General features: G+C 34.2%; 1 long non-coding RNA gene across 1 annotated transcript; it reads left to right on the forward strand.

Annotated features, from left to right (window-relative positions):
- Positions 1-7953: 7953 nt before the first annotated feature.
- LOC119643020 lies at positions 7954-8643 on the forward strand. The gene is made up of 3 exons (XR_005248203.1): positions 7954-8160; positions 8222-8331; positions 8401-8643. It is a non-coding gene; the product is annotated as an uncharacterized LOC119643020 (long non-coding RNA).
- Positions 8644-10334: the final 1691 nt, after the last annotated feature.

The following is a 10334-nucleotide window of genomic DNA, read 5'->3' on the forward strand; positions in this document are numbered from 1 at the left end:
AAGATTTATACAGATTTTTTGATTATCAAAACTACATTGGAAACTAATTTAAAAATTTTTTTATAGAATCATAACACTTTAAAACTACATGTAGGAAATAGAAATAAATAGTACAGGTGAATAACTTTACTGATTGACATACTAAGTAATAATGAAAAGCTTATAGTTTAGACACTATTGAGAGAGAGTTATAATACAAAAATTCGCTTGCTCATGTTTTATGTTCTCACCTAAACAATATAAAAGTAAGCAAGCGAAGTGATTAGTCAATTATTATTATTATTATTACTAATTTCGCCAGAGAAATAAATTCTAAGACTAAACTCTTAAAAGCACTAGCATCTAAGGCCATCGGCTTTTTATTAAAAACTCTACCGCACTTGAGATTCGAACCCACGACCATTGACTTGCTAGTCAAGATTCCTCCCCTTCGGCTACTCAGGCGGATAGTGATTAGTCATAAAGAAGATTGATGTTTACAATACATGTTAACACACTCGGATTCGACTTCGTTGAAAAGATAAGTTTATGACCGAATTTTTACTATTCATTTTCTGTGATGATGAGAAATTCGTATTTTTGAATTGACACCGTCAAATGCTCTTATAAGAAGTAAATACTGATAATGTCATATATTGAATTACCCAATTGATGTTAACTAAAACAAAATTATAGGAGCACATTTTGATATTCACAAAACCAAAATGCTATTAAAGGTTTGTGTTAAACCCACATTTTATATGCACAAGACTGAAGAAAGCTAGTTTAGTATCATATAAAATCACAAACTAAGTTGTCTAACCTTCTTTAATATTCAGGACGTAGGTTTTCGGTTGTGTCACGTTTGTCGCTCTCTTTCTTCCCTCGTTTTCATTAATAGTTTGACTAATGCCTCTTCTTTCTGCTCTTCCTTGTTATTGTTGTTCTGTTTCCACGTTATGCATAAATGTTGCGGTATTACCGAATAGTTGCAGCTCTTTGAATAATTATATATTTTTTGCTTTCCTTAGTAACGTTGCTGCACTTTCAGTATATTTTTTTTTGATTTAATTAAAAGACTAAAATAACGCAATATTAGAATTTTTCTCGGTGTTTATGTTAAGTTATTCCATTTGTAAAATTGCAACAATTTTCTTAGGTAATATATGAGGCTTTTACAATATTGATTTTAGATCTGTGCATGACTTCACAACACGTTATATGTAGAGTTATTCACTTTTCGTAACTCCAATTTTATTTTTCAATACTCAATGATTTCTTTACAAAAAAAGTTTTCCGTTTGAAGTTTTATTTTTGTTTAATTCGTGTTTTAGTCTTGTTATGGCAAGTAGTAACACATTATATTGTAAGCCTTCTTAGATTTAATTGTTTATGAAGTCTGTTTTGAAAATCATCTCACACATTTTTTTTTAGAAGCTGTTTTCATCCGAAACAGAACTTCTGCTTTGCATTTCTACGTTTGTCAATAACTTATTTAGCGCGATAATAAACGAAAGAGTCTTGCTTAAAGTAGAGCCACTCTTATAATAGACTTTAACAATATCTCTCTTTATTTTTAATGACTGAACTAAAGAATTATAAGGAAAGGAGGCATGTTGCTGGTGTTTTAGTATTTCATGGTATATATTGCTCTCTAGCAAAGAATAATGGTAAAAAGAAACTTGTAGAAACCCCATACATCTATATATGCGCTGGTTACAAAGGCCATGATGACCATTATACATAAGCAAAAAGAAGAGATTATCTTACTGGCGTCGTCGAAGCGAACGCGAGTTAATGAAACATACATAATAAGATTTAATTAGACATAACAGAACAATGAATAACAACGAATTTGAGGCTTTTAACTGAAATTTGACAAGTTTGGGGCTGCCAACTTAGTCCTCAGCCGTAACCGTTTGTAGCTACGTTGTAGCTTCTTGCAATTGGGTACAGTTAGCTGTGCAAACGTTGATTACATAGCATCTATAAAGTGGTGTTATATCAATTTGTGACAAAAGAAAAGTAATAAAATGTATAAAAATGATTTTATCAATTTTAGATATTGGTTCATATATTATTTAATTGAAAGTAACTTCATGTAAATAACAGCCTTTGGGAGTCTGTGAACGTTCTTTCTTTCTTGGATACTTATTTTGGACATTTTTCCACTCTGGTCTTATTTCACCCATAATTCGATTAATTTTGCAAAATAAGATCACTGAGAGCTTGTGGTTTATTGAAGTTTGTGAAGTTTTAACATAACACAAAAAGAAAAATTATATCACAATATTTTGGTGCAGATTACACGGTCGTTGAATTTACTTCTCAGTAAAACATCTGTTTTACGAGTTGTATACCATGTTGCCATGTTTGGTTAAAACCACAAATCGTCCAAGTGAAAATCGTCTAAGACGGGCTACAAAGTATCTATAATCATGGTTCTGTGGCGATAATTGCAATATGGTGGCCCATTCACACTTTTTTTCAAAGCATCGATACTTTCGACCACTATTTAATTTGATTTTTTTTATTTACCTTACGAATAGTAAGTTTTGTAGATAGGTTACTTTGGCCCGAAATGTGGTTATTTACGTAAAAAACGACCTACATTATTTTTGTAATAAATTTAAGCAATCTCTATACGTCGTGAAATCTTGTATTTCTTCAAAGTGATTTCCATACGACACTAAAATTTTAATTTCGTTGGAACCAGAAGAAAAGCGTGGATACTATGACGTTTAAAAAAAACACCTCCTTTTCGCCACCGCTTAGCCGCTAAAGTTACAACCACAATTATCGCTAGTCGTTTGATTTTACATTTGTATTATTTATCTGAAAAATAAACTTCGGTGTGTTTGTTGTCGAATCGCTGGTCCCCATAAAATGGATTCGTCTATTTTGAACAAGCAACCGGAGGATGCTCCGAAAGCAGGTACTTAAACCACCAATCAGACTGAAAAAAGATTTGTCCGGGTTGAAAAATAATTTTTGCGGAAAAGACATAACAATCTTGAAGAAGCACAAGATGATAGCGATTCAAGTCCCGTAATAGATCACGTTAATGAATGGTTAAACGATTAGCCAAATCCAAGTGTACGTTCTAACAACGTACATTTGCTGCTCGTACAAAATGCAGTAACAACCAATAACATTGATAACCGCTCGTTTAATGGAACAACTTCTTACAATTTAACTCAAAAAACAACCCAATTTATGCAAATGGCAATTTAAAGCCAAACACAACCTCATAAACCGGTCACGCAAGTTAGCTCCTTAAAGCTCATTTTTTACGTTTATAATGAAGCTGCGGCTGCTTTATTTTGCTTTTATTTCTATGTTTTTACAGGCTTTAATATCTCCACCTTACCATCTGGTAGATTTGCTGTTTCTTACATTCGATTATTTGATCGAAATCTACTTCAACACAACCGTGATTCTAATTGTAATGACAGACTTCTGGATCGTTACTTCATAAATGTCCACCTTTAAGCTTATTTAGAAATCTGTATCTTGTATTGAGTTAAAGACGTCATGCCTCCGATTGCATAGAACGATGCAGTCAGCTTCGTGTCGTTGCTGGCTATTTATTCATCTTCTTCAATTTCAGACACATGACGAATACAGGGTTTTTGGAACTTGAATTTGTTTAGTTCTTCCTCTAGTAACCCATGTCTCAACACCAATTGTCTCAAAGAATATATGGATATAATTTTAAAATGTGTAATTTCTTTCTGAACTTTAAGACGTAAGTTCCTTTTTGAAATTTTTATTAATTAGTTGTCAGGTAGAGGAATTTGAAGCCGATTGGTCAATTACAAGATCGCGTCATAATAGACGTCAAACATTTCAATTAACTTTTGCTTTCTGTTGCTTATCAATACTGAGTGGTTCCCATTCGACAAATTGGGCTTCACGATACCTACAAATAGTAAATTAAGATGGTTACATAAAACGTCGAAATTTCCCCGTAAACTTTGCGTGGTTAGTGATTCGGCTCGATACAGAAAATTATTAACCGACAACGCTTCGTTTTCGTTGCCACTAAATTTTAAATGATTAGATAGATGTTTCAAATAGTAATCTAACCGACTAGTAAGTGATCTGGAATGAATCGGTAGCGAAGCAACGTGAATTATGAACATTTGAATGATGTTGAGTTTGTATTTATATTTAAAATGAAATTGACTCGATGCAATATTGATTCTGTGGCCAGTGTATTGGTTCTAAGGTGTTCGTTGGACTCTAATTTAGATCTCACAATATCTAGCGAGGGATTATTAGTACTACCAGTTTTCTTGTTTGTAACTAATGAAGCCAAGGTAGCAGTTTCAATAGTTTTTTTATGTGGGCTAGGTGTTGAACTCAATTTGGGGTATGATGCTTTCGGAACATCAGGAAGCGCCTCAAACCAATTACATGATTTCCACATATTGAGCTCGAAGAATTCGCTACAAATGGGTCATTCTTGATTTTCACTCACGTATCTTTTAATAAATTCCTTGTGGCCCACATGATAACAAGAGGTGGGAAAAATGTTCCAAGAGTTTAATATTTCTGTAAGCACAGAGCACATTCTGTCAAGGAACCTACTGATAAAGGCTATCTCCCTATGAAGACAAACAAACGTATCTAGCTTACCTGTCGGACGGACTGATCTTAAGCTCAAGGCCGTCCTATATCCTATGATACCTTTGGTGTATTAATTGTCATATCCCTTCCCTGCATTTTCATCGTATTGATCAGAAATTCCGGCCCCACTCGACGTCGAATTTATTGGCAGCCTTGTAATAAACACATATAACTTGGTTCTCTCTTCTGCTGCCTTCACTTCTGAGGTGGCTACAATGTCAAAACCTACTGGTATAGTTATAAGGAGTGGGATTTTCTTTTAACTCAACTCATTTGGTGTTAAAGTGATAACTCAGACTGTACGGTCCGCACTTCAACTTCTGATAGAGTTATTTTGTTTTTCAATAAATTATTTAATCGAAGCTGACTTTAATAAAATCAAGCTTTCAACGGCAATGGCAGACTGCTTCACCATTACTTTGTCAATTTCGTGGAGATAGTTGTAAATCATTGTTTACCTTCCAGTTTACTTGAAAACCCGTATCTTATAGCAATTTTTATACTACTTCTTTGGAACCAGATGGACCCGCTGTGTGTCTGTAAAACTTCTAATCTCGTTTGCTCAAATTTACGGCGTACAATATCATCTTTCACACATTATGCTTAACTTTTCTGCTGGGAATATGGAAATTCTAGTATTCTCGTTCTAAGATTTTTTGCATCTAGCTCTTCTGCATCCGTTTCGATTAGCCAACTCCCCCTTCGAACCAATTGTTATTTAATGAAAATAGGAAAACAAAGCTTTTTAAAAATATATGAAAAGTGGTAATGTATGACTATTTCGGCTACTCAACTGCAAGCCATAAAATTATCTCAACCGATTGAAAGTAACTTCAAATGACAAAATCCTCAGTTATTATTAATCCTAAATAAGTTTATAAATTTCTTAATTACAAAAGGAGAATCTCCGTATATTTCTCATATGTCTCTTTTAATGGCTTTGACTCCTCTGGTGATATTGAAATCTGGAATACCTGTTGAATACCTCTGACGAAATTTTTCTATCGTCAATTTAATGTCAATAAAATATAGTTGTACGCCTGGATCTGATGGCATTTCGTTATGTTTACTCAAATCATGCTCCTATGAGTTATATGGTGTTAACCCAAAGATTTTCCATCGTTCTTTGACAAAAGTTGTTTTCGCGTGCTGTGGGAAGAGTAGCTTCCTTGTTCCACATCACAAGTGTGGAAACAGATAACTCGTCGAGAACTATAGAGGCATTACCAAGTTAAATGTCTTACCTGAATTATTTCAGCATGTCTTTCTAAAAGGAAGATCAAAGGAGGAGACCATAGGTAGGGCAAGATATGGAAGGGCCCAGGGCTTAGGAAATGCCGTTTCGGTAAGATAGCTTTCCTCCGTCCTTCTATTCGTGTAAAGTAATTGCATTTATTTTAGGTGTAAAACGTCTGTGGACTGTGTGTGAGATAAAAGCTTAGCTGGATATATTTCAGTGGGCTCACCATTTATTGTGTTAGGAAGTGTATCCATCTTATCTTTGATTGTTAATTCTGACACAACTAAGGATCGTGATGATCCCTTTAAGTTTGTAAACAAATCTATTGCGTTTGCTTCATGCGATTGTTCTCGTAAATCTTATCGATTTAATGCATTAATGAAAGCCTAAAAATTTTCAACTTTGTCGTCGCAATCTGGGGGAATCTTCAAAGCAAGGGCAAGAAGTTCAGCTATTGTTTGTGGCATTTTACGATTCATTTCGTTCGGCCTTTTTTAAATTTATTTTTTTGCCTTATTCTTTGTCAGACTAGTATTTTGGAAAGAGAATATTTCCAATTTTTTTTTTTTTTGTGAAAAAACAATTTTCTTTTCATGGTTGACTCCTGGCCTATTAAAAGTATCACTCGTCACTATTCTTTATTCAAATTAGTTAATCATGAGAATATGCTTGACAGACGTACCTTACATGTGCTTACATAATGTCGTTGCTTAAAAAAAGTTAGGTTACCATAAACTTAGCGTACGAATGTCGTGTTGCATTACTAACATAAAGGTAATGCGCACCATCCACATTCATTGGTTTACAGAACTTATTCAAGGCGCATAAGTAGCGCCACTAAAATAGTTGAAAAGGTAAAATAACCAAAACTAATTAAATAAAATAAAGACGAGCTAATTTCTAAAGCATAACTTTTTAGTTTTACTGGATATGGTAACTTAATAAAGTACAGTCACCTTGACCGATAAAATAAAAATATCTTTTTATTAAATATTTTTTTTTCCGTAAAAGTAGATCTTAAATTATATATGTGCATATATTTACTGGTTTGTTGTGTAAAGAATTAAATAAATAATCGGTGCGTTCCTCGGTAACGGCATATGAGCAACTTATTGTCCCCCTATTTTGCCTTACTATGTTCTAACCGGAGCGGACACTGATAAGAAAGCCGTTTTTACGAAGGTATGAACACTAAACTACACTTGATGAGAGGAGAGGAGGAATGGAGCGTGACAAAATTAATGCAGGATCTCTGGGTCTCTCCGGGAAAGATTCCTTACTTTGCTTAATACATGCAGACAATGAAATTAGAAAGTTAAGAAGGAGATAAATTTAGATCCCGGAGTCTGGATTGATAGTTAAGACACCGCTATGAGCAATGAACAAGTTGAATAAATGAGAGCCGCGACAGACCGGGCAGGACACTGGCTAGGATGAGGGTTGGGAGAGCTCAGATCTTAGAAATCACCCTCGCAAGCAAAATTTGTGCCAGTATTTTTTACTTTTATAGGCCGGCTTTACAATTTAGAAGAGGTGCTCGTTTTCAACTTAGATTTATTGAACGCTTGATGTCTGCAATAACCCTTTTTCTTTTTCTGAATATCGAAAAACTGACTTTATTATGCAGACGGTTCCAACTAAAAGAAATACACGTGCTGTGACTTTATAAGAACAAACGGACGGACAAAACCTACTTACCGAATGGGTAAATCATAAGAACTTGGCCATTCTGCACCCTACCCTACTTATAGTCTCTTCGGACCATGACTTGCAATGGCAAACCCCGAAGTTGGGCCCGTTGACCCTCTAACCTACTTTTCTTTTGCACTACAAAAACAAATCCTTAGCACATTTTTACACATGTACTTCTTTTCCTTTTAATTTATGTCACTTTCAATAGAAAAACAATATCAAAGTTTCTAACTTAATTAAAATGGAACGCATTAAATAATTTGTAAGTAAGTAAGTATGTATGATAACATAAATGATGTTATGTACAAAACAATATAATATGTTTTATATATAGATAAAGTGAATACGATGAAATTCATGACGTAAATTCTCATCAGCTAACAAAGTAAATTTTAAGCATCTAACAGATTTGTGGAAAACAAAATATTTGTTAGTATTGACATAACCAATACATTGTGAAAATAATCTCCGGAAATTCCCTATCAGTTAACATTCGTGATTAAAAAGTGTTCAACGCGGAAGAATTCATCAGTTCAAGAAAAATAGACAGTGATGTATGTGCCCAGACTGTTAAGAAGAAAAAGGAAGTGATTTGACATCAATAAAAAGAATAATATGTAAGGATTCCTTTGAGTATTTGCATATATTCGTTTTAGTAACCGTTCTAGGTACTTACAGGTCAACTATACAACAACAAACGGAGGTAATAGAGGAAGCACTGCCCGAGGACATGAGTAGCTGAGCAGACTGTGAAATCAGCTAAGGGAACTAAATTCAAAAATATAGCGGTAAAATAAGCTTTTAGAAATTATGCCAACATATTGTTTGCATTTATTTTTTTCCATTGTTTTTTTAAGTTTGAGTGGACCACAAATAAAAGACAAATAGAAAACTGAGTGCCAACAAATGGTTTCTGCAACAACGCGGAGAAGAGTCACGCGAGCAAGCGGTAGTAAATGTGGATGATGGGAGAATTATTGGCCACTGGCGACGACAAAGACTTACGTGTATTTGGCACGCCCAATAAACTTTTTGCAAACGAGTAGTTACGTCCAAAATTATTATCCAAAATTTTTTATATATTTTGTAATAGCTTGTAAGGAAGCGTTTGGCTTCCTTACTGAATGCAGGTCCGTCCGCACAAATGTCTACCCATAGACCCCAAGTAGTCAGTCTGGTCTGTCCGTTTACATGTCTTTCCCCTGAACACGATCATCCTTCTCCCGCTCAAACACACATACAACCTATATATATGAGAAATGTATTCAAAGTATTCGCAGGTAACAATTGTATGAGCTATATGAAAATGTACTCAAAACATAAACGCATGTAACATATGCAACCATATAAGCTACGTATAAAAATGTATTCAAAGTATTCGCAGGTAACATACACAATTGTATGAGCTATATGAAAATGTATTCAAAAGCATAAACGCATGCAACATATACAACAATATAAGTTATATATTAAAATGTATTAAAGGTACAAACACATATAAAAATGTATTCAAAGTATTCGCAGGTAACATACACAATTGTAGAAGCTATATGAAAATGTACTCAAAAGTATAAATGCATGTAACATATAAGCTATATATAAAAACGTATTGGCATGTGACATATACAGCTGTATGAGCTATATTCGAAGAGCATAAAAACGCATAAATGTACACATAGGATAGAAATAGAAGAAAAAAAACCCTTTGCCTTAATAAACATATTGTAAGCATAGACTTAACGGTGCTGACTGATTGTAAAGTCGTAGCATTCACATACCTAACGGTTAGTATTTTACAAAAGCATAGGCATACAAACAAGCATAGCAATCAGATAGACATAAGCTATACATGAAGGGTTTGGGAAGAAAACCATGCATTGTACATAGCAGGTAGAATTATCACTAAGGAAAGTATCTTCATACAAGTCAGAGCTGGGGTTGTAACATAGAGAGAGGCAAACACCTTGAAGCCAACATAAAATAGCATACGTAACACTAAATGTATGAGAATATCGGCACAATACATATGTAAGCTGGCATAGCCTTGAACATGCATATAAGGGGACATTGGGGGTGATTGCGAGTATAAAGGAGCGTGTCGTACCACGCTCAGCTTTCAGTTGTGTCATAGCAGCCAAGGAAACTCGTGATACGAGAACGTGAAAGATAGTCATAGTCGCTCGGAACCAATACGAAATATTCAAAAGAACATTCAAGGAAAGTCGGCTCACCACGCTGGTTTTCCTCATACGCCTATTAAAATTCACGTGAATGCTATAATCTTCTTGTAATTTAAGTAAATAAAAACGTAAGACCGAAACCGAAGGTCCACGTAATCTTTATAAATATTGTTGGAAAGAGTCCTGAATTGGCTGAGTATACCCAGCCCACGAAGACTCGTTACAAGCTCTTTATGTATGTTTAGAAGCCTTCGCATGATAACGCATGTATTAATTTTCATTTTTAAAATAATAATAATCATAAAATTAGTAATAAATAATTAATCTTTGCCAAATATTCCCCCTATGATGAGAGAAATGTTTGCATAGGATCTGCTATGCTGCAAAATCTTAGAGAGAACGTTTAGAGTTGTTAACCATACAAGTGAAACAATTATAAAAAGTAGACCGAATACAATTGTTAATAGAAATTAATAATGACGTTGAGTCGTTCCGAATTACAGCTAGCCAAAGAGGAGAACAATATAATTCGACCCTGTCAATTCGGAGGTGAAGACTTGGATTAAAGCTAACTAAATTTTCGTTTTCACCTTTATTTATTACTTTCATTG

The sequence above is a fragment of the Glossina fuscipes genome, unplaced genomic scaffold, assembly GCF_014805625.2.
Source record: "Glossina fuscipes isolate IAEA_lab_2018 unplaced genomic scaffold, Yale_Gfus_2 308, whole genome shotgun sequence".
NCBI classification, from domain to species: domain Eukaryota; kingdom Metazoa; phylum Arthropoda; class Insecta; order Diptera; family Glossinidae; genus Glossina; species Glossina fuscipes.